Source organism: Ursus americanus, chromosome 3, assembly GCF_024610735.1.
Source record: "Ursus americanus isolate L20-20 chromosome 3, mUrsAme1.1.p, whole genome shotgun sequence".
NCBI classification, from domain to species: Eukaryota; Metazoa; Chordata; class Mammalia; order Carnivora; family Ursidae; genus Ursus; species Ursus americanus.
This window is the reverse complement of record NC_142129.1, coordinates 31,681,757-31,707,098: the sequence shown is the minus strand read 5'-3', so window position 1 is coordinate 31,707,098 and position 25,342 is coordinate 31,681,757. Positions and strand designations below refer to the sequence as shown.

The 25,342-nt window shown below is 38.0% G+C and overlaps 1 long non-coding RNA gene and 1 pseudogene across 2 annotated transcripts in view; one reads left to right on the top strand and one right to left on the bottom strand.

Annotated features, from left to right (window-relative positions):
* The window catches only part of LOC123789029 (uncharacterized), a 64,563-nt gene that overhangs the window by 19,131 nt on the left and 20,090 nt on the right, over positions 1-25,342 (top strand). The window lies entirely within an intron of this gene.
* On the bottom strand, positions 16,496-16,820 carry LOC123788668 (bublin coiled-coil protein pseudogene; annotated as a pseudogene).

Genomic DNA, 25,342 nt, shown 5'->3' with positions numbered 1-25,342 from the left:
GTGCCAGGTGGATAAACATGGCCACGCACTTTCCATGCTGCCTTAGCAAGGAAACCTCTAAGACATGGAGAATTCATTGACCCATGGTTGTTGTAAGTTTGCATAATATTCAACCACCTCTGAAGTCTGCTTGTGACTGCTATGTCACCTGTGACTTTGGGCTGACAGCCTACCTTTAGGTTTCCCTGTTCTCACCTATAAAATGTGATGGAATTACTTGTTCAGTGTCTCAAAATGACTTGTCTGTAGACCACTGAAATATATTGGCTGCCTCATGTCCATGTTCAGCCCTTAACTTCCTTCACAGTGCAAGCCTTGATAGCTGGATCTTCTTCCTCTCCCTTCCTCTCTGACCTCCCCGTAGAGACTCTCAAATTTAGATAAATGGCCAGTTCTCGGGCCTCGGCTTAGGAACCTGCCAAAGGAAATCACATAGAGCTAACTGATGAAGCTTCAGCTCACGGACCTTCATTTGTACTGACCCTTTCCAAGCCTCCAGATATTCTCAGAGGTTGTAGGATAATATAGTAGCCAAGCATGTTAGAAATACAGAACACTTCACTTGAAATCTTGATGGTCCCAGGCCAGTCCTACCTCTATGCCTCTAAAATTTGACTCTGGTAGACCTCAGTCAGCATCAAATCCTATCTTTTGCCCCAAGGAGAAGAACCTGAATGAGTCACTGTTTTGCTCTCCAATCCAGACCATTATGACTTTGCCTACATGGCCATCTGGTCCATCCTGCCCACAGCCAGAAATAGCACCATAGTATTACCAATAGAGCTAAAAAATTCTCGCCTATATTGTCAATAATTAGAATGAATTTTGAGTGGATCTGCTAGAATCAAGACTGAATTGTCTATTTTTTTTCTAAAAAAATTTCATAATATCATTGCCATATTAAAAAAACAATTGTGTGCAGTCTATGAAAGACCATACAATCCTTAGATTGCACCTTTTTTGTTAGCTTTCTTAGAAACTAGAATGTTCTGTGGGAAGATTTGTGAAGGTTTCTTAAAATATTCTCTGGCTCAGATTTGCAACTGTTTCAATTCCTTGGTGTGGATGAACAGACGCTGGGTCCTGTTCTCTGCACTCCAATTGGCCTAGGACCTGTAACTAATCATACTGTTTCCTTCAAAATGAAGGCAGAACAAAGTACAATTTTCTAAGACTTTATATCAGTATATCAAAGCATACCACGGAAAAGGAAAAGATAACTGCATTATATTAGAGAATGTCTTTGACAGGTTTTAGATAGGCTTTCTTTTTAAAAAATTTGATCGTATATGGCATGGTGTAGTAGAAGTTGTATGAGTTGGAATTTCTAATCACAAGAAACAGAAATTTGACTTACCCAGTTAAAGCCAAAGGGGAATTTATTTACTCATGTGAGCTCAGGGTTCTTTAGGTAGTGCCGAATCTAAGTGTTCAACCCTTATCATTAAGGCTTACTCTTGTTCTCTCTATATGCTTTTTGTTTGTTTGTTTGACTCCATTCTGAGGCAGGCTTGCTCCTTGATAGTAAGCTAGCTGCAGCAGCTCCAGGCTTACAATCTGTTCTCTCAGCAGCCATGGTTGTGGGGTGCATTACTGTTTGAACCTGAAACATAGCCCTGGAATTGAGTGTGTTTGGCCCTGATTGGCCTGAACTAAATCACAGGCCAGCTGTCGAAGCTGGGGAGGGAGTCAGCTCTGCCAGCTCCACTGGTCTGAGAAGAAAGGGAATTGTTTCCCAAGAAAAATCAGGGTGCATTACCAGAAGAAGTGGTTATGGTGATGGATTTGGAGCAGGTAAAAACAAAGGATCTTGATTAAAGAGTGCTGCAGCATGAGTCATAAAATCTGGGCTATAGTCTAATGGGCTACTAAGTAGCTTTTTGTTTACCTTAATCATTTATCTCTGTAGCCCTTGGTTCCCATTTCTATAAAATTACAGAAAAGTCCTCAAATTTCTCTGTTAATCTAAAGTTCTAACTCAGTGATGAATTTGCTAGATATTTTGGTATTAAAAACATGACTAAACCTGATTTTCTTTGATAAATTCAATATAATGACTTTCATGGGATAGCAATATATATGTATTTTAATTTAAATTCAATTAGCCAACATAGTACATCGTTACTTTCAGATGTAGAGTTCAGCAGTTCATCAGTTGTATATAACACCCAGTGCTCATCACATCACATGCCTTCTTTAATGCCCATCACCCAGTTACCTTATCCCCCCAGCCACCTTCCCTCCAGCAACCCTCAGTTTGTTTCCTACAGTTGAGAATCTCATGGTTTGTCTCCTTCTCTGATTTCTTCCCATTCAGTGTCCCTCCCTTCCCCTATGATCCTCTGCCCTGTTTCTTATATTCCACATGTAAGTGAAACCATATGATAATTGTCTTTCTCTTATTGACTTATTTTGCTCAGCATAATACCCTCCAGTTCCATCCACGTTGGATGTAAATGGTAGGTGTTCATCCTTTCTGATGGCTGAGTACTATTCCATTGTATATATGAACCACATCTTCTTTATGCATTCATCTGTTGATGGACATCTTGGCCCTTAACACAGTTTGGCTGTTGTGGACATTGCTACTATAAACATTGGGGTGCATATGCCCCTTTGGATCATTACATTTGTATCTTTGGGGTAAATACCTAGTAGTGCAACTGCTGGGTCATAGAGTAGCTCTATTTTTAACTTATTGAGGAACCTCCATATTGTTTTCCAGAGTGGCTGTACCAGCTTGCATTCCCACCAACAGTATAAGAGGGTTCCCCTTTCTCCACATCCTCACCAACATTTGCTATTTCCTGACTTGTTATTTTAGCCATTCTGACTGGTGTGAGGTGGTATAGCAATATCTCTTACAGCAAATGTAGTTCTGTCTGGAGTCATGAGGTGGTGTGCTGTCTTTGTGTGTTGACAAGAAATGTGCAAGGTTTCTAACTCATTTTTCAACTCTCCAGTCTGTTTAGAGAAGTCCAAACCCTTATTTTTGAGAAGCAGCCATGCCGGATGTTAAGTTGCTCCCAGCACTTCTTAATTTTCATATCTACTCTTGTGGTGTTAGAGAACCAATGAAGTCTTTTTTTTTTTTTTTTTTTTTTTTTTTTTTGGACAGAGAGAGTCAGCCAGTGAGAGAGGGAACACAAGCAGGGGGAGTGGGAGAGGAAGAAGCAGGCTCCTAGCAGAGGAGCCCGATGTGGGGCTCGATCCCAGAACCCCGGGATCACGCCCTGAGCCGAAGGCAGACGCTTAACGACTGCGCCACCCAGGCGCCCCAGAGAACCAATGAAGTAGGAGCAGGGATCAGTTAGAAAAAAATGAGATAGAATTCAGTTGTGAGCATAATTGACCCTTCTAATAGGCTGCTTAAAAAAAGTTAGGAATTATAGAATTGAGCTGGAGAAAAGAGTGAACCCAAAAGAAAAGTCTTCAGATATTTGGCGCCATGACTAGTCCTCTGTGTATAGACAGCTGGCCTAGCTCGTGGCATGATTAAGAGAAGCTGGGGAAGACCTCGGTGGGGAAGGGAAAAGTTATTTATGTTTGGCTATGGCACATGAATTTTCTCAACTAGAGATCCTTGCTTTGGGTGTTGAAAGCCTTTTATTTTTACAAGTTTCCGATCTAAATACAAATATGTGAGAACCCCACAGATTGTTGAGACTTAAATATAAATTAAAGACTGAAAAAAATATGACCGTTTTAGAAGTTCCATCAAAACTTGTATTCTTCATCTGTCCGTGATATTGGCAATGCATGTACTGGCTTCTGACTTTGGTATAGATGAATCACTCATCTGGGGTTTCAAAGCAATACCTTTTTAATTTATGGTAGGTTCTTTATCAGCTTAGACAAGAATGGTAGGTACTATGGCAGGTGGACATTTTTCAGACTCCAAAGGTACCATTCACATGAAATTCAATATAAACAGTGTCCTCTGAAGCACTAGTGTACCTCTTTAAAGACACTGTAGTGGTTAGACTCTGCAATATAGAGGTTGCTTACTCATAAGGGAGAACGTGGTTTGATTTGAAATAAAAAAGTGGGCAGTCTCAGGTCTACCCCAAAGTACCGTATGCTTCCATGATTCTGGACCTCATCTTTGAAAAGTCTGCAGTGGTTATGAAATAGATCTGTCAAGGAAAGCATGAGAAAGAACAAAATAATAATCCATCTTGGTAATGCAGATGCTCTAATGAATAAGAATAAGGAAGATGTGAGCTTAACAGGGTGTAGGCTTAAAGTGAAATACATGCACATACATATATACATACATACACACATACACACAAGACTTCCATGACTGACGTAACTGCCCAGTTGTGGACACTGTATAAAGCATTAGTTGGTACGGTGATCCTCTTAAGGTACATTGGGGTAAATATTAGGTTTAAAGGTAAAGATACTTAATGTATAAGTATTTACAGAATTAAGTGAGGTGTAAGTTCATATTCAGCATCTCAAGAGAAGTGAAAGATGATGTTGTTATCGCTCCACAGAAGAGTTCTTACTGTAACCCTTCACCCAAAATTTAGTTCAGATATCAAAACTGATGATCTTGCATGGATGCACCCCCCCCCCAAGAAGGTACAAAAAAGTTTATTACTCATATAATAAAGTTTTCTGGGAAAGCAAGCCAGGCACCCAAGCAAGTCCCAAAGTGGATTGGAAGTAGGGGGGATTTGGGATTTCATGGTGGTTAGGTAGTAGGGCTGGGGTGAGGGTGTCTTTGTAGGGCTTGCGTGACTGGAACTTATCACCAGTGAAAAAAGAGCATCCAAGGTTTCTTAATAGCTTGTCCAGATGGGAGTAAAGGGAAAGGGAAGTTATGCAGGTCAAAAGCTGTCAGTAGTCAATTTCCATGATTAGGACTTCTTACATCCTAAGAGAACTATGCCTAATCTGAGGTGAATTCCACCCCCCCATGATTTTCTTAAGAAATTATATACTTTTAACTTTAGCTCTTACATTTAGGTCTTTAATTTATTTGAGTTGATTTTTATATATAATGTAAAGGTTGAAGTTTTTCTTTTTTATTCTTTTACATCTGAGTATATGATTGTTTCCATGCCATTTGTTGTAAAGATGAACCTTCCCCCATTTCCCCATTGTGGGTAGGTCTATGTTGGACTCGCTGTTTCCGGGATCTGTATATCTAACCTTGTACCAGTACCACTTATTCTCAATTACTGTAGCTTTGTAGTAAGTCTTGAATTCTGTTAGTGCAAATCCTACAACTTTATTATTCTTTTCAAAATTAATTTGGCTATTTCATATCCTTTATATTTCCATGTAAGTTTAAAATCAGTTTGTCAACTTCTTAAAAAAAAACTACAGATATTTTGATGATTATTGCTCTGAATCTATGGGTCCTTTTGGGGAGAAAAATACTAATTCTTCTCATCATATTCCCTTGTATGTATATACCACATTTTCTTCATCCATTCATCCATTAATGAACTCTTAGGTTGTTTCAGTGTCTTGGTTATTGTAAATAATGCTGCAGTGAACACAGAAGTGCAGATATCTTTTTGAGATGATGATTTCTTTTCCTTTGGATAAATACCTTAAAGTGGGATAACTGGATCATATAATTCTATTTTGAATTTTTTGAGGAAACTCCATACATTTTTCCACAGTCCTGCACCAATTTATATTCTCACCAAAAGTACTCAAGGGTTCCCTTTTTCCACATCCATGTCAATACTCATTATTTCTTACCTTTTTGATAATAGCCATTCTATTGGTTATTTATTTGCATTCCCCTGATGATTAGTGATGTTGAGCATACTTTTCATGAACCTGTAGATCTTCTTTGGGAAAAGCTGTGTTTGCATCCTCTACTCATTTTTAAAATCAGATTGTTTGTTTTTTGCATGAGTTCTTCATATATTTTAGATATTAACCCATTATAAAATACATGATTTGCAGATATTTTCTCCATTCCGTAGGTTGCCTTTTCATTTTGTTGCAGGTTACCTTTGCTGTACAGAAGCTTTTTAGTTTGATATAGTCCCACTTGTTTTTACTTTTGTTGCCTTTGGTGTCAAATCAAAAAAAGTCACTGCCAAGTCCTAGATCAAGGAGCTATGTTTTCTCCTAGGAGTTTTGTGGTTTCAGGTCTTACCTTTAAGTCTTTAATACATTTGAGTTAATTTTTGTGAGTGGTATGGATAGTGGTTCAGTTTCATTCTTTTGCATGTGGCGCTTCAGTTTTCCCAGCATCATCTAATGAAAAGACTACCCTTTCCCCATTGTATATTCTTGACTCTTTGTCATAAATTGACCATCTATGTACAGGTTTATTTCTGGGCACTGTTCTGTTCTATTGATATATGGGTCTGTTTCTGCCAATACCATACTTTTTTGATTAGTATGGCTTTGTAATATAGTTTGAAATCAGGGAAAATGATGCCTCCAGTTTTGTGGGGTTTTGTTCTTTTTGTTTGTTTGTTTTTTTGTCCTCAAGATTGCTTTGGCTATTTGGGGTCCTTTGTGGATTCATACAAACATTAGAGTTGTTTTTTCTATTTCTGTTTATAAAAAAAAAAAGGCCACTAGAAATTTGATAAGGATTGCATTGAATCTGTATTGCTTTGAGTAATAGGGACATTTTAACAATAAAAGTTCTTGCAACCCATGAACACAATGAGCACAGAATATCTTTTTATTTTTTGTTGTCTTTAATTTCTTTCATCAGTGTCTTACAGTTTGCAGTGTGCCAAGTGTACCAGGTCTTTACCTCCTTGATTAAATTTATTCCTAGGTATTTTATTCTTTTTGATGAAATTATAAATGAGATTGGTTTCTTAATTGCTCTTTTTGATAGTTATTTGTGTGTAGAAACACAACTGATTTTTGTATATTTATTTTGTATCCTTCAACTTTACTGAATTTGTTGTTCTAGCAGTTTTTTGGTGGAGTCCTTAAGGTTTTTTATATGGTATCATGTTATCTAAATAGTGACAGTTTTACTTCTTCCTTTCCAATTTGAAAGCTTTTTATTTCTTTTTCTTCCCTAATTGCTCTGCCTAGAACTTCTGATACTGTATTGAATAGAGTGGAGAAAATGGGCATCCTTGCCTTGTTTGTGATCTTGAGATGTTGGCTGTGGACTTGTCACTTATGACTTTTATTAATGTTGAGGTATGTTCCCTCTATATACAGATTGGTGTGAGGTTGTTCTCATGAATGAATGTTAAGTTTTATCAAATGCTTTTTCTTATGTACTGAGATCATCATGTGGTTTTTTCCAGTTTTATTGAGAAATAATGGATGTACATCACCGTACAGGTTTGGCTTGATTTACATGTATTGTGAAATGATTACAGTAGGTTCAGCTCATCTCTTATATAGAAACAGTAAATAGAAAAGAAAGAAAAAAGGGTAAAATTTTTCTTTTTGTGATGAGAACTCTTCAGACTTATTCTTGTGTATCGTAGAGTAAGGCCTGCTATACTCAACACGTTCTACATTACATCCCTACTTGTTATTTATCTCATAACTAAAAGATTATACCTTTTTTTCCTTTACTTTGTTAATGTGGTGTATTACGTTGATTTAGCACATTTTGAGCCATCCTGGCATCCCTGGAATAAATCCCACTTGATCATGGTATGTGATCCTTTTAATGTAGTGTTGAATTTGATTTGCTAATATTTTGTTGAGGATTTTTGCATCTGTGTTTATGAGCAATATTGGCCTATACTTTTCCTTTCTTGTAGTGTCCTTGTCTGTTTTGGGTATTAGAGTCATGCTGGCCTTGTAAAATGAGTTTGGAAATATTCCTTCCTTTTCTATTTTTCAGGGGAGTTTGGGAAGGATTGGTATTCCTTAAAAATGTGACAGAATTCACCAGTGAAGCTGTCTGGTCATGGACTTTGTGTTGGGAGATTTTTAGTTACTGATTCAATCTCCTTACTAGTAATTGATCTGTTTAAATTTTCTTCTTCAATGATTCAATCTCGGTAGGTTTATGTTTCTAAACACTTATTTCTTCTAGATTTTCTTATTCATTAGTGCATAATTATTCATAGTAGTATCATGATTTCTTGTATTTTTGTGGCATCAGTTGTAATGTCTCCTTTTCCATTTATGATTGTATTTATTAGAGTCCTCTTTTTGGTTAGTCTAGCTAAAATTTTGTGTGTTTTGTTTATCTTTTCAAAAAACCAGTTCTTGGTTTTATTGATCTTTTCTATTGTCTTTTTAGTCTCTAGTTCATTAATTTCCTCTCTGATCTTTGCTATTTTCCTTCTATCTTTGACCTTTGCTCTTTTTCTAGTTCCTTGAGGTATAAAAGTAGATGCTTTATTTGCAGTCTTTCATGTTTCTTAATGTAGGCATTTATTGCTATGAACTTCCCTCTTAGAACTGCTTTTGCTATTTCCCATATATTTTGGTATGTTGTATTTCCATTTTCATTAGTCTCCAAATCTTTTTAGCTTCTCTTTTGTCATTGTTTTTCAGGACTATGTTGTTTAATCTAAACATACTTGTGGATTTTCCAGTTTTCTTGTATTTGCTTTCTAGTTTCATACCATTTTGGTCAGAGAAGATGCTTGATATGGTTTTAGTCTTTTCAAATTTATTCAGACTTATTTTTTAAGTCTTAAATTTATTAAGACTGCTTAAATTTAGTTAAAACTTTGTAGATCATAGATATATGATCTATCCTGGAGAATGTTCTTTGTGCACTTGAGAAGAATGTGTAGTCTCCTATATTTGGATAAAATGTCCTATAAATGTTTAAGTCCATCTGGTCTAATATGTCACTTAAGTCCAATGTTTCCTTATTGATTTTCTGTCTGGATAATCTATCCATTGATGATAGTGGTATATTAAAATCTATTTTTGTTTTGCTTTTTCTCCTTCTAGGTCTGTTAGTATTTGCTTTGTATATTTAGATGCTCCTGTCTTGGGGACATGATTATTTACAAATGGTATATCCTCTTGTTGGATTGACCACTTTATCATTATATAATGACCTTCTTTGTTTCTTATTACAGTCTTTGCCTTAAAGTCTATTTTGTTTGATATAAGTATAGCCACCACTGTCTCTTAATTCTAGTTGCATGGAATATCTTTTTCCATTGCTTCACTTTCAGTCTGTGTGTGTCCTTAAAGCTGAAGTGAGTCTTATGTAGGCATAATGTAGTTGAGTCTTATTTTTTTTATTCATCCACTGTATGTCTTCTGATTGGAGAATTTAGTCTATTTACTTTTAAAGTAATTATTGATAGGTATGGAATTACTGCCATTTGCTTTGTGTAAATCCTTTGTTCTTTTCTTCTTACGCTCCTTTCCTTAGTGATCTGATAATTTTCTGTAGTGGTATATTTGTAGTCCTTTCTCTTTAGTCTTGAGAGAGTGGTCTTATGGGAGATAAACCTCGTCAACCATCCTGGCCTGTGCTCCTGGTTGTTTCTCAAACTTTGGTGATTGTTCAAGTTGACTTCTTTGTTCGTTAGTGGCTTCTCATAGTTGAGGGTGTGTCAAGACCCATCAGAGTCCCAAAGGGAAAAATTGTAGTCAGTACCTAAATGCAGGCTAGTTGGAAGCCAGACCCTCAGGCAGTGTTTTGGAAAGTATGTAATTAGAATGCTTCCAGGGAGAAACTGGGAGGTGACTGTTTTTGCCTGCTTGCTCTGTGGTGGGCCCAGGTGTATAGCCAGGAGTGGGGATGGGCTGCCCCTGAGCAAGTCAGAACTTAACAGTTTGTTTCCTATAATCCTGTGGGACTCCTGAATGAAAGCCCCGTTGGCTGTGGGAGTCAGGAGATCTGTCTTTTGGACAGCATCCATGCCCGGTTGGCTGTCGGAGTCAGGGGATCTGTCTTTTGGACAGCATCCATAGAAGCTGAGATGTAGCCATATAGACAAGCTCTTTCCAGGGAGATACTGGTCATTTAGAGCAGGCAGGAGGGAGATGGTGAAGAAGTGTCCACATTGAAGTCAGCCCTTGCATGTGTGCTAATTTAGAAGCTTGACCCTCAGACAACAGCTTTTTAAGTATGCCAATAGATTCCTTTTAGGGAAAGGCTGAGAGATGGGCATTTTCTGCTTGCCCCCTCTGAGCTGAGACATGGGGTGATAGCTGCAGTGAGTGTTCCTGCTCAGGCCCATTCATAACTGCACCTTTGTTTGCTATACTCCTGGAGGTCTCATGGACACAAGCTCTAGTGGGCTTCAGAGGGAGGTGTTCTGGTAGCCTATCCCTCAGGGAGAGTCTTAAAACTTGGGGGTGCTAGATGTGGGGTCCAAACCCTTTCCTGCTCAGGGAGAAGCTGGGAGTTAAGGGTTCCCTTCTGATTGTATGGCACTGTGTTAGAGTAGGGCTTATGGCAAGAGTGTTTCAACCTTTCCTGCCCATTTCAGTGTGGGTTTTTTTGTTTTGTTTTGTTTTGTTTTCTTAGTCACTGGATGTGTAGGAGTCACTCAGATAGTTTCTGGTTTTCTTTCAAAAGAACTTGCTCCTTGTGTAGCTAGCTGTTCATTCCATGTGTCATGGGAGGAGGGAAGTTCAGGAATCTCTTGTGGCACCATCTTTGAAGACCTCCTCTGTGTTTTTGTGGTTTTTTGTTTTGTTTTTGTATATGTCCTTTCTTGAATTAAATCTCTTCTTTTCCTGATCAACTCAGTTTTTATCACGAATGGATGTTGAATTTTGCCTAATATTTTTGTGTTGAATGATTTTATGGTTATTTCTTCTGTTTTTTGCTATTTTTAGAATGTATTTTTCACCAGATACAGAAATTTAGGTTGACAGTGTTTTTTCTTCAGCACTTCAGAAATCTACTTTGATTTTTATTTTTCTGGCTTGTATCCTTACTTAAGTTATATAAAGTCCTTACTTTGCAATGTGTCTTTTTCTCTGACTGCTTTTAAGATTTTGTTTTTATCACTTAGTACTCCCTAGTTCAGGTAGTTAACCTAATCTGACATCCAGGTCAGGCAATAAAGGCAGGTACTATAAGCACTTGTCTAATTTTATCATTGATCGTCATTAGAGCCTTGGTTAATTAGTGTAATAAATGTCAGAAATGAATTTTCTTGGGTGAAGTTAGTGACTTGTTAGTTGGCTTAATGAATTTTAGAAATATCTTTTTGGTTAAATAAATTGTATCATCTGGCTAAAATATCTTGGAGACTTTTTAAAAAAGATTTATTTGAGAGAGAGAACATGAGTAGGGGGAGAGGGAGAGGAAGAGAGAATCCTCAAGCATGCCTCCCGCTGAGCATGGAGCCTGATGTGGGGTTCAGTCCCAGTACCCTAAGGTCATGACCTGGGCCAAAACCAAAAGTTGGATATTTAACTGACTGAGCCACCCAGGTGCCTCTTGGAGACATTTTTGATGAATAATAAAGTATAAACTTCTTGAGAAACCTCAAGGATGGTGCTTGATTTCTTAAGTGGCTTCTAATCCAGTCTTGGTTAGAAAGATTTCTGGTTGACTAAATCTGATGATAAAGTAAATGATCTACCTTCAGAATATCGTTATATCTGCCTCAAGCGAACTTTTCATGAAGGATGTCATTACATCATCTAATGGGTTAGAAAGCTGAGACTTCATCAGATTCGTAACACAGTTATACGAACTACTTGGTGTCTGCTTTCTAATGAATGCTTTTTAAGATAAATATGAATGTGAGACAGAATTTGACCTAAGATTCTTCCTTTTATAATAACCCAATAGTGAGTTCGAGGAAAAGTAGTTATCCCTCACCCACCTCTAATCATTGATGGCTATCATTATTTACCAGTAAGAACCTAAGAGTTGTGCATGGTCAATTTATAACAGGCCCTAAATTAGTTTAAGTGTCCTCATAAAAATGTTTATTAAAATGTACTAGATGTGTAAATAGAAAAATAGGATTAAAAAATCTAAAATCACCACAACAGCTTTTTTTCTGTCCTCCATACCCACCCTCAAGGACACCAAAAAACTTTAATCACAACCTTGAGTCACAGAGTCGGGTAGATCCACTTTGGGAAAAACCTTCAAAATCATCTAGTACAGCTTTTTAATTTTTCAGTACCTTTCCTAGAGACTTGATTAATTGTTCAAAGGATTAATCAAGGTCCTCCATGAAAATTCTCTCAGGTTCTCATGAATCCCTTGTTCTCTCTTGAGCTTTAAAGTTTAATAACTTAAAATTTTATTCGTTTAACTAAAATTGTATCTGTTCGACCACAGGCTTTTGTTGGCTTATCTGCATTTGTTTAGAATTTAGAGACTGCACTTTCCATGTGTTGACCATATAATAGGTTCTCAGTGGTACTTAAATTTCATTAATTTCTTTGATCTTTGTAACAACTCTATGAAATGTAGATACTAATATTATCACCATTGTTCAGATAAGGGACTTGGAGTCAGAGACAAGTAATTTCCCACAAGGTCATTCTCAGCTAGTAAACGGAGTAGCCATTACTCAAACCCAAGTCTGTTTATAGAGGCCAAACTCATAACACTATATGATACTATTTATCAATATATTAAATGGGATAATTCATGAGATAACACTTAACACAGGATCTCACATAAGAATATTTTGATAAACATTATCAAATTTAGGAGATAACTAATCTTTTCTCTTTTTTCCCTCTGGTTTGATGGACACTTTAAGCTTTCGAAGTTATAATGGGCCAAGAAGTTTCTGTGAAATAAACTAAAACTTCTCTTCTACAAGGGAAAAGGACTTCGGTGGGCAGGAAATGATGGAAGTAGGAAAGAAAGACCAAAGAAGGGTTTGAGGAACCCCAAAGGTCAAAAAACTAGGGGATCATTAGGGACCATAGTTCAAGAGAGAAAACATTATGTGGGTGCTGGTCAGTAGCCAGCGAGAAAGGCCATTGCAAGAGGATTTATCCGGGTGTTCAGGAACCTGGATGGACAGAGTGTGTGCAAGCTGACTGTGTTCACTTTCCACATTGCCAGTTCTTTTTCTTTGGTTTTTGTACTGATATCAATTCATTCCTTTCAGTGACTCCAGGAATTCTAAAATCCTAAATGAAAAAAAATGTAGATACCTATTGTGGAGGTGGTGGTGTGGTGGTGAACATGGGAACTTTCTACAGCTCTACTTGAGAGGAACTTGGACTGAACTGGGGTTTCTGGTTAAGCAAGGACATCATCATCATATTTTTATCAGATTCTTGCCAAACATCTATATATCTATTATAATTCTATGTCACAGGTTCAAAATAACCGAAGTAAAACCAATGAATCCATGAAGTAATGATTAGTAGAAATTTACTACGCATACACCAAAAAGACAATTTGCAAGCCAGGAGTATTTCAATAGAATGAGGCTTAGTGGTATATTGTTATAAATCAGCTTATATAGGGAGAAAGCAGTGACTGTTTATTCTTCACTGTGATTGGTTACAATATGAAAATGTTCAGTGGTTACTTCATATCAACCTTGGGAAACAGTTCAAGTTTTGCTTAGCATTTCCAGAGACACAAGCAAGAAATTATCCAGGTCAAGCTAGTCTTGCAAAAGAAGCTAAATTAAGCTTTGCCTACATGACTAAACCAGTTTTGTCTGCTCAAGGAACCTTCAAGACTGGTCTCTGTCTGTCCTTGATTTTTGTAGTAGTTATTTTTTTAAGATTTTATTTATTTTATTTGTCAGAGCACGTGCATGCACAAGCAGGGGGAGCCGCAGGCAGAAGGAGAAGCAGGCTCTTGGCTGAGCAAGGAGCCCAGGGCAGGCCCCTGAGATCATGACCTGAGCTGAAGGCAGACGCTCAACCAGCTAAGCCACCCAGGCGTCACTGTAGTAGGTGTTATTGACTAGTAGATATTGGAGGTAAGAAGAAATTAGTGAGGTATGAACGGCCTTTGCCTTCAAGTAGCTAACAGTACTGTTTGTTTGATGTTAAATATTTGGAGCAATGTGGTTTTTTCTCCTCAAAGTTCTGGACTCAGCTAGGATTAGCCGGATAAAATGTCTCTTCAGCCTGTGTTTCTAAGTTGTCTTACCCAGTTTTCTAGCTTTTGGTCCCCTTTCCTCAGCTTTGTTGCTCCTTATTCACTTCCTGTTCCAGTGTGTTGTCACTGCTCCCTACCTCACCCCGCGCACCTGGGGCATCACTTGATGCTAAGGACCCCATTTCCTTTATCCTATCTGATGACTTCTTTCTAGTTAAATGTAGGGATTCTGAATCCATCCCTCAGTGTTCAGCTGAAATTTTTAAAAAAGCTCTTCTGAGACAATTTGAGGTACTTGACGATTATAGAAGAAAAGACTTCGAAGTTAGGTACTTTAATTTCAAATAAAAAACCTAAGCCTAGAAAAGTTAAGTGTCCCAAGGCCAGTGACACAGGTCACTCAAGGGCAGAACAGGGAGTTTTATTTCGGTTTCTGTGCTCTATTTACTGTAGTACAAAAGACCACAATATATCACATTTAATAAGATGGTTCAGAAACAAGGAAGAAAAGGGCAGGAACATCCTGTCTCACCTCTCAAATTACCCCACACAGATGCGATATATTTCACTAGTTCCTATTTCATTACTAACAAGGACATTCTTGAAAATCCCAGGGTAAATTGTCAGAAATGTGTGAACAGCAAACTGGTTTGACCAAACCAACTTGTGCTGCTTTTGCTTTAAAAAAATATTTTAGTGAAAATATTATTATATTTGGACTTAAATAGCCCTTGAAGGATTTGTCAGGAAGAAAATAGAACGTTGATTGTTTAGGCCTCTTGACAACAGAGAGGCCCAGAAATCAAATGAATTTGATCAGTCTCTTTTCTCCTCCTCAAGAGAAAAAAATGTCCCAAATCACTGGGTCGTCATCATAGAATTCAGCTGTAAGTGAGAGTTACTTGAATATCTATGGACTGTTTCCAGTTCAGAGCGAAGCAGATACACCAAAACTTTCTGGATTAAAAAGGAAGCCATGTGGTTAAGAGAGTATTTAATTTCTTAAAAAAAAAAAAATCCTGCTGGGATTTTTGTTAGGGTTGCTTTAAATCTGTAGATTTAGCAAAAATGGACTCAGTAGTCAGTATTAAGTCTTCCTGCCACTAATATGCTGTATCTCTACATTTATTTAGGTCTTGTTTAATTTGTCAGCAATATCTTGTATTATTCAGGTATTGCACTTGTTATATATATTCCTAAATAGTTCATATATTTGATGCTATGGCAAGCGACATTGTTTTCTAATTGCTTAGTGGTACAATATAAAAATACAATTGGTTTTTGTATACCGATCTTATATCCTGGACCTTACTAAATTCACTTATTAGATGCAGTAACACATTTGTGTATTCCTTAGGATTTTTTGTGTATATCATCTGTCATCTGCAAGTAATAACAGTTTAATGTTTTCTATCCCAGTATGTAGACCTTTATTTTTTTGTGTAGGCCTATTTTTAATAAAAATGGTCAGAGTGTGTGTCCTTGCCTTCTCCTGATTTTAGGGGAATGCATAACTCTTTCTCCATTAGATATGATGTTGCTTACAGGTTTTTCCTCGCTGTCCTTTATCAGGTTGGGGTAGTTCCCCTCTATTCACAGTTTGCTGAGAGTATTTGTCATATATGAATATTGCGTTTTATCACTACTTTTCTGCATCTATTGAGATGATCCTGTGATTTCTTTCTATATGTGGTAAATATGCTGAATTGTATTGATTTTCTCCAGTTTCATTGAGATGTAATTGACATATAGTATTGTATAAGTTTAAGGTATACAACACAATGATTTAGGATACATGTATCACAAAATGATTACCACAGTAAGTTTAATTAACACATCCATCCCCTCATATCATAAAAAATTTTGTGTGTGTGATAACTTTTAATATCTACTCTCAGCTACTCTCATACTACTTTGAAGTATGCAATATGGTATTCTTAACTATAGTCACCATGCTATGCATTACATCCCCAGAACTTACATATCTTACAAACTTACAAATAAGTTTGTACCTTTTAACCACCTTCACCCACTTCCCCCAGCCCCTAACTCCTGCTTCTGGCAACCAAAAATTTGTTCTGTGCGTATAAGTTTGATTGTTTTTAGATTCCACATATTCATGAGATCACACAGTATTTCTTTCCCTGTCTGCCTTACTTCACTTAGCATAATGCCCTCAAGTTTCATCCACCTTATCTCAGATAGCAGTATTTCCTTCTTTTTCTAACTTAATAAAAGTCCACTGTACATATACACCACGTTTTCTTTAACCATTCATCCACTGATGAACACTTAAGTTGTTTCCATATCTTAGTTGTTGGTTTGTTTTGTTGTTGTTGTTGTTATTGTGATTGGAGCCCCGTTTCATGTGAAAGCTCCAGGCCTGGGTAGAGTGGCAAGTGTCCCACAGTTGGGCAGGCAGACAGGTCCACACCTGACCCCAGGAGGGGATGCTAGGTGGTTGGAGCTGGCCCGGCCATGCCCAGGGAGATCCAAAGGGTGGCCTAGGCAGGCAGACCCCCCAGGCAGCCTGTAGGCCAGCCCTGGAGAAGGTATCTAAGCCGGATGGTGAGTACCCAGGCTGGAGCCTCGCCCAGGGAGGCAGGGTTGAGGCTGGTTGGCGGCTTTCAGAGTCTGGGGATTGGCATCACTAGGGGCCTCCCCGAACTGCTGCTAGAACACAAGGTGTGTTTACTGGTGTACTCAAGCAGCAACTGGAGGTGGGTGTGGACGTGGTTGTCCTCCTCCAGCTTGTCTAGACAGGAGTTGATCTGGTCCAATATGGAGTTGAGGGCACATATTCTGCTTCCCTGAAGCCGACGTCCTCACCGTCATTGCCTGCCTCCACCGGCATGCCCAAGTCCCCACTGGGGCCTGACATTGCAGCCCCCCACACCACAAGGGCCTCCCAGTGATGGAACATGGGACCCTGGTGCCCACAACCAGTGTGGGACAGAAGGTGGAGGCGATGGATCCAGATCTTAGTTCTTGTAAACAATGCTGCAGTGAACATGGAAGTACAGATAACTTTTTGAGTTAGTGTTTTTATTTTCTTTGGCTAAATCACCAGATGCGGGATTGCTGGATTGTATGGTTATTCTATTTTGAATTTTTTCAAGGAACCTCCATACTGTTTTCTGTAGTGGCTGGACCAGTTTACATTTTCACCAATAGTACACAAGGGTTCTCTTTTCTCTACATCTTTGCCAGTGCTTGTTATTTCTTGTCTTTTTGATACTAGCCATTCTAACTGGTCTAAGATGATGCCTCACTGTGGTTTTAATTTGCATTTCCTTGGTGATTAGTGATGTTGAGCACCTTTTCATGTCCCTGTTGGCCATCTACATGTCATCTTTAGAAAAATGTCTATTCAGATTTTCTGCCTATCTTTTAATCAGATTGTTTGTTTTAATAAGTCCTATGAATCCTTTATATATTTTTTATCTTAATTCCCTTATCAGATATATATTTTGTAAATATTTTTCCCATTCAATAGGTTACCTTTTCATTTTGATGATGGTTACCTTTGTGCAGAAGCTTTTTAGTTGGATGCAGTCCCGCCTGTTTATTTTATTTAAAGATTTATTTATTTTAGAAAGAGCCTGCACATTCATGTGCAAGCAGGGGGAGGGGCAGAGGGAGAGGGAGAGAGAGAAGCAAACTCCCCACTGAGCACAGAGACTGATGCAGGTCTTGACCTCAGGACCCTGAGATCATGACCTCAGCCAAAATCAAGAGTTGGCCCCCAGCTGATTGAGCCGCTCAGGCGCCCCCTACCTATTTATTTTTGCCTTTGTTGGTTTTGGTGTCAGATCCAAAAAATCATGAGACCAATGCCAAGGAGCTTACCACCTGTTTTCTTCTAGGAGTTTTATGGTTTCATGTCTTATATTTAAGTGCTTAATCCATCTGAGGTAAATTTTGTATATGGTATGAGATAGTGGTCCAGTTTCATTCTTTTGCTTGTGGCTGTCCAGTTTTCCCCACCATTTATTGAAGTCTATCCTTTTCCCATTGTATGTTCTTGGCTCCTTTGTCATGAAGTAATTGACTGTTTATGTATGGGTTCATTTCTGGGCTCTGTTCGTTCTGTTCTGTGTGTCTGTTTCTATGACAATACATGTTGTTTTGATTACTATAGCTTTATAATATAGTTTGAAATCAGTGAACACGATGCCTCCAGCTTTGTTGTTCTTTGTCAAGATTGCTTTGGCTATTCAGTATCTTCTGTGGCTCCGTACAAACTTTAGGTTGTTTGTTCTATTTCTGCACAAAATGCCACAGGACTTTTGAAAGGAATTACGTTGAATCCGGATTGCATTGGGTTGTATGGATGTTTTAACAATAGCAGCTCCTCCAATCCATGAGCATAGAATGTCTTTCCATTCATTTGTGTTGGCTTTCATTTCTTTCATCAATGTCTTATAACTACAAACAACTATATACAGCTATAACTCCATGTGCAGGTTTTTCACCACCTTGGTTAAATTTATCCTTAGGTGTGTCGTTATCTTTGGTGCAATTATAAATTAGATTGGTTTCATAATTGCTTTCAGATAGTTTGTTATTTATGTATAGAAACAAAACTAATTTATATATATATTTTGTACTCTAACATTATTGAAATTGGTGATTAGTTCTAACAAGTTTTTGGTGGAGCTTTCAGGGTTTTTTATATAGTACCATGTCATCTAAATAGTGACAGTTTTATTTCCTTTCCAATTTGGATACTTTTTATTTCTTTTTCTTGCCTGGGTGCTCTGGCTAGGACTTCTGATACTGTGTTGAATAAACGAGGAGAAAGTGGGCATCTTTATTTTGTTTCTGATCTTAGAGGAAAAGCTTTTTACCATTGAGGATGACATTGGCATCTGGACTTGTCATTGATGGCCCTTATTATGTTGAGATATGTTCCTTCTATACCCAAATTATTGGAAGTTTTTATCATAAATGAATGTTGAATTTTGTCAAATGCTTTTCTGTATCTATTGAGACAATTATATGATTTTTGTCCTGGATTCTGTCTATGTGGTCTGTCGCATTTATTGATTTGTAGATGTTGAACCATCCTTGCATCTCTGGAATAAACTCCACGTGATCATGGTATATGATATTTTTAATGTATTGTTAAATTTGGTTTGCTGATATTTTGTTGAGGATTTTTGCATCTGTGTCCATCAGAAATAGTGGCCTGTACTTTCTTTCCTTGTGGTGTCCTTGTCTGGTTTTGGTATCAGGGTAATGCTGACTATGTAAAATGAGTTTGGAAGTGTTTGCTGCTTGTCCATTTTTTGGAAAAATTTAAGAAGTATTGGTATTAATTATTTTTTGAGTGTTTGGTAGAATTCACCAGTGGGGCTGTCTGGTTCTAAACTTTTGTAAGTAGGGAGTTTTAAAATTATTGATTCAATCTCTTTAGCAGTAATCAGTCTGTGCAGATTTTCTGTTTTCTTTATGAGTCAGTCTTGAACGGTGTGGTTCTACAAATTTAATCATTTCTTCTTTGTTGTTCAATTTGTTGGCATATAATTGTTCATAGTAATCTCTTATGATCATTTGTATTTCTGTGGCATTAGCTGTAATGTCTGCTCTTTCATTTCTAATTTTATATGAGCCTCCCCCCCTTTTTTTAGTGTGCATCTAGCTGAAGTTTTGTCAGTTTTATCTTTTCAAAGAAGCAGCTCTTGGTTTATTATTTTCTATTGTCTTTTTAGTCTCTCTTGCATTTATTTCTGCTCTTTATTTCCTTCCTCATACTAATTTTGGGCTTTGTTCTTTTTTCTATAGTTTCTTGAGGTAGGCATTTCTTTTTTTTTTTTTTTTTTAAGATTTTATTTATTAATTTGACAGAGCCAGCGAGAGAGGGAACACAAGCAGGGGGTGTGGGAGAAGGAGAAGCAGGCTTCCCGCTGAGCAGGGAGCCTGATGCGGGGCTCAATTCCAGAACGCTGGGATCATGACCTGAGCCGAAGGCAGACGCTTAACGACTGAGCCACCCAAGTGCCCTGGCATTTATTCTTATGAACTTCCCTCTTAGAACTGCTTTTGTTAGGACACCTGGGTGGCTCAGTCAGTTAAGCATCTGCCTTTGGCTCAGGTCGTAATCCCAGGGTCCTGGGATTGAGTCCTGCATTGGGCTCCTTGCTCAGCAGGGAGCCTGCTTCTCCCTCTGCCTACCGCTCCCCCTGCTTGTGTGTGTGCCTCTCTGTCTCTCTGACAAATAAATAAATAAAATCTTAAAAAAACAAAAACTGCTTTTGCTGCACCCCACGCATTTTGGTGTGCAGTATTTCTCTTCTCATTTGCCTCAAGGTATTTTTTTATTTTGCTTTTGATTTCTTCATTGACCCATGGGTTCAGACTAAACTACCCATGTTGTTTACTCTCCACATATTTGTGAATTTTTTTCAGTTTTCTCCTAGTAATTGATTTCTCGTTTCCTATCCTTGTGGTCGGAAAAGTTGCTTGATATGATTTCAGTCTTCTTCAATTTGTTAAGACTTGCTTTGTGGCCTAACACATGATCTACCCTGGAGACTGTCCAGGTGCACTTTAGAAGAATATGTGTTCTGGTGCTTTTGGGTAGAATGTTCTTTATGTATTTGTTAGATTCATCTGGTTTAAAGTGTTGTTTAAAGCCAGTGTTTCTTTATTGTCTGTCTGGATGATCTGTCTAGGAGTGTAAGTAGTACGTTCAAGCCCCACTATTAATGCATTGCTCTTCTGTTTTTCCCTTTAGGTCTGTTAATATTTGCGTTGTGTAGTTAGGTATTCCTATCATGGGTGCATACTTATTTACAAATGTTGTATCCTCTTGTTGGATTGACCCCTTTATCAATATGTTATGCCCTTCTTTATTATTGGTCTCTGTTTTAAAGGATTTTGCCTGATACAAATATAGCTACTTTCTTTTGGCTTTATTTTCATGGGATATCTTTTTCCATTCTGTCACTTTCAGTCTATATGTGGCCGTATGTCTAAATTGAGTTTCTTGTGGGCAGCATATAGCTGGGTCTTTTTTAAATCCATTCATTCTGTCTTTTGAGTGGGGAATGTAGTCCATTTATATTTAAAGAAATTATTGATAGGTATGTACCTATTGCCATCTTGTTGTTTTCCAGCTATTTTATAGTTCCCTGTTTCTTTTTTCTTCTGTTCTTTTCCTCTCTGAATTAATGACTTTCTTTAGTGATATGTTTAGATTCATTTCTTACCATGAAACTTATACAACTTATTTTAGTGACAGTCCATTTTAAGTTGATAAAACCTTTAAGTTTGAACACATTCTAATGCTCTGTATTTTCAGGCTTTCACTCACATTTTGTTTCTGATGTCACGTTTCATACCTTTTTATCTTGTGTATCCCAAACTAATATTATATTTAGTTATTTTTATTACTTTTATCTCTTAACCTCATATTTGTTTTATAGGTGATTAATGCACTACCTTTACTGTATAGTTTCCTTTACCAGTGAGATTTATACTTTTATGTATTTTCCTGTTGTTAATTAGCGTCCTGTTGTTTCAGCTTATGGAAGACCCTTTAACATTTCTTGTAAGGCTGGTGTAATGGTGCTGGTCTCCTTCACCTTTCTGAGGTGTTGTCTTATTCTTTTGAAACCTATTCCTCTGTTTCTTTATCTTTACTGTGGTTTCTACGAGTTAAATGAAACAGCCACATCTCCCACTCTTGAAGAGTTGGTCTCATGTAGAAGATAAACCTTACTGTTCAACTGTCTGCCCTAGCTCTTGGTTGACTCTCAAACCCTTGTGATTGTGCAAGCAGCCTATAGAATTTTTAATAGTTCCCGGTAGTTGAAAAGTGTTTGAAGACCAGTGAGTGTCCCAAAGGAGGGGGATTTCAGTCAGCACCTATATTTAGGCTGACTGGAGGCCAGACTTTCAGGCAACAGCTGTTAAAGTATGCAAGTCTTGGGGGATTCGTGGGATCCTGTGGGATAGGTCCTGTGAGACCACAAACATAAGCCCTGCTGGTTCCCAGGGCCAGGCGATCAGGAGGAGTCTCCTGGGAAGCAGTTGCTGAAAGTGGGGCTTCAGAGAAGTGTACAGGTTTCTTTCTGCGAGGAACTGATGAGCTGGAGAGGCAGAAGAAGAACACAAAGATGGTGTCCCCTGATCTGCATTCCCTGAGAGCAGCTATGTAGTCCCTAGGTATGTGCCAATCTTGAGACCTTCCCCTGAGGCCAAAGCTCTAGGACTGGTAAGTAGACTTCTCAGAAAGCCTGGGGATGTGTTCTACTCTGCTCTCCATGCTGTGCCTTGGGAGTAGTAGCCTGCCAAGAACTGTCTCTTCAATTGTTACAGTCCTGGGGAACCGAGAATACCAGACACCTGGATTCCCGAGCCTGGTGATCAAGCAGTATCTTCTGGACTGCAGCCACAGACACCAGTGCACCAGATGCAAAATGTGTGATGTTGGTGTTCCGGAGTGCAGTGGAGTGAGAGCGTGAAGCATGAGACCCTCCAAGGTCTCAGGAAGGGTTTACAGTCAGCTCTTGGGTGTGTTTTCAGATAGAAGCCTGCCCATAAGACTGAAGCTCTGATAAATTAAAAATCTCCTGGGTCTGTTTCCTCTTGCTGTGTCCTGGGGTGTTAGCTGTTTAAGAACTCTTTCTCCATTCAGTGACAGTCCTGTTGGACCCAAAACTGTTAGCCCCACTCGGTCCCCAGGGCTAGGCAATGTGAAGGTGTTCCTTGGCAGCAGCTATAAAAATCAGGGCACCAAAAAAGTGTATAAGCGCCTTTCTGTAAGATACCAGCAAGCTGGGAGTAGGCAGGGGAGAGCACAGAGATTGCATCCACTAGCCTCCTCTGTTCCCTTCACTCCCCAGGGAGAAGCTCTGGGTTTTGAGTTCCCTTTCAACTTTGGTTCACTGTGTCAGGGGTGGAGTTTATGGTGAGGTTGTGCCTCAGACTTTCCTACCTTCTCTGGTGTTTGCTCAGTGTGAAAGGGTTGTACCACGGTTTGGTTCTTTTTCTTTTTTCTTTTCTCTCTCTCTCTCTTTCTTTCTCCCTTTCTCTCTCTCTTTCTCCCTCTCTCCCTTTCTCTCTCTCTCTCTCCCCCCCTTCTCTTTCTCTCTCCCTTTCTGTCTCTCTCTCCCTCTTTCTTTCAAAATTGTTCATATACAGCTGTAGACCCAGTGTGTCCGTGTAAGGAGGTGAGTATAGGATCTTCCTATATCACCATCTTGAACCAGACTGCCATACTGTTTTGATTATTGTAATTTCGTAATATTGTTTGAAATCAGTATGATGCCTCAGCTTCTTTTCTTTCTCAGGATTGCTTAAGCTATTCAGGGTCTTCTGTGGAACCACGCATATTTTAGGATTTAAAAAAAATATTTCTGTAATAAATGCCATTGGAATCTTGTTAGGGATTGTACTGAATCTGTAGATGGCTTTGGATAATAGACATTGCAACAGTTCTTCCATAAGCCACAGGATACATTTCCATTTATTTGTGTCGTCTTCAGTTTCTCTCATCAGTGTCTGATGGTTATCAGCATACACATCTTTGACCTTTTTGGTTAAATTTATTCCTAAGTATATTACTGTTTTTGATGGTATTGTTTATGGGATTATTTCTTTTTCAGATAATTTGTTGTTAGTGTATAGAAATGCTACTGATTTGTGCATGTTGATTTTGTATTCTGTAACTTTACTGAATTCTCTGATTAGATCTAATAATTTTTTTTGGTTGAGCCATTAGGGTTTTCTATATATTATGTCATCTGTAATCAGACAATTTTGCTTCTTCCTTTTTGATATTGATGCCTTTTAGACTTTTTTTTTTTTTTTGCCTGATTGCTCTAGGCCTTTCAGTACCATGTTGAATAGGAGTAGCGAGAGTGAGCATCCTTGCCTTGTTACTGATCTTAGAAGAAAAGCTTTTAACCTCTCATTGGGTATGATGGTAGCTGTGGACTTGCCATGTATGGCTTTCATTATGCTGAGATACATTCCTTTGTATACTCAATTTGTTGAGAGTTTTTATCATGAATGGATGTTGAATTTTGTTAGATGCTTTTTCTGCATCTATTGAGATGATCATATAATTCTTATCTTTTATTCTGTTAATGTGATATATCACATTTATTGATTAGCATATGTTGTACCATCCTTGTATTCCAGGAATGAATCCCACTTGATCATGATATATGATTCTTTTAACGTGCTGATTGATTTTCAAAAGTTTATCAAACCTCTCTTGGATATAATCCATCTTTTTCATATATTGCTGGGTTCTGTTTCCTAGTATTAAAGATTTTTGCATCTCTGCACACAAGGATTCTTGGTCATTAGGGGGTTTTTTTGTTTGTTTTCTTATAATGTGTTTGGTTCCTGTTTTTGATTAATTTCTTAATTTTTATTCCAATTTTATCTCCACTTTTGACTTGCTAGTTACATATTTTAAATTTATTAATTTTAGTTTTTCTAGTTGGCAGTGTGCATATTTAACTTATTACCTTGTACCTTCGAATAATATAATACCTCAGGGTTAATGTAAGAAGCTTAGCACAGTTACTTCCATTTCTCTCCTCTGTCCCTTCCGTTGTGCTTTGCCATATATTCACTTCTATTTATGTTATAAACTCCACTCATTGATTGCTACCTTTTCCCCTTTGAACAATTATCTTTTAGATAACTTAAAAATAAAAATTTCATTTACTACATATGTATCATTTCTAGCATTGCTCATTTTGGGTGATAAGGTACACGTTTTGATCAGGAATCAATCATTTGAAGGACTTCCTTTGGTATTTCTTGGACTGGAGAGCTGATGACAGCAAGCTTTTTTGCACATAAAACTACTTTGTCTTCATTTTTGCTATAAAATTTAGTGTATGTCAGAGACTTAGATTGGAAAAATAATATCTCAGTACTTTTTTATATTTTTGAAATGTTTTGGATATAGTAGTTAAACATTGTTATAATTTCACCTTTTAAACTGTGGCTACTGGAAAGCTTGAAAATATGTATGTGGCTCACATTTTTGGCTAATATTACATTTTTGGGGGGCAGCACCAATCTCTCCAAACAGTCTTTTAAAAATAGAAATAAGTGCCTGACATTTGCTTAAAACTCTCCAGTGACTTCTCCTTGAGCTACAGACTCTTACCACAGCCTACACCAGAATCCGACCTCTGCCACTCCGTCCACCTTCGTCGCTCTGAGTTCTTCTCTTGGCTGAATGTGTTTCAAGCCGCAGGCTCCTCCCCCTTACTTCCTCAGGGCAGTTGCCAGTTCTGTAGCCACTGGCTCCTACGTCTCTAGATCCCCTTCATCCTTAAGGTGTCAGAGTAAATGTTAGGTCCTTCAAGACCTTTCCTTGAACTAGTCTGCCCTGAAGTAATCCTTCCTCCATGACCTTTCCCAGTTGTG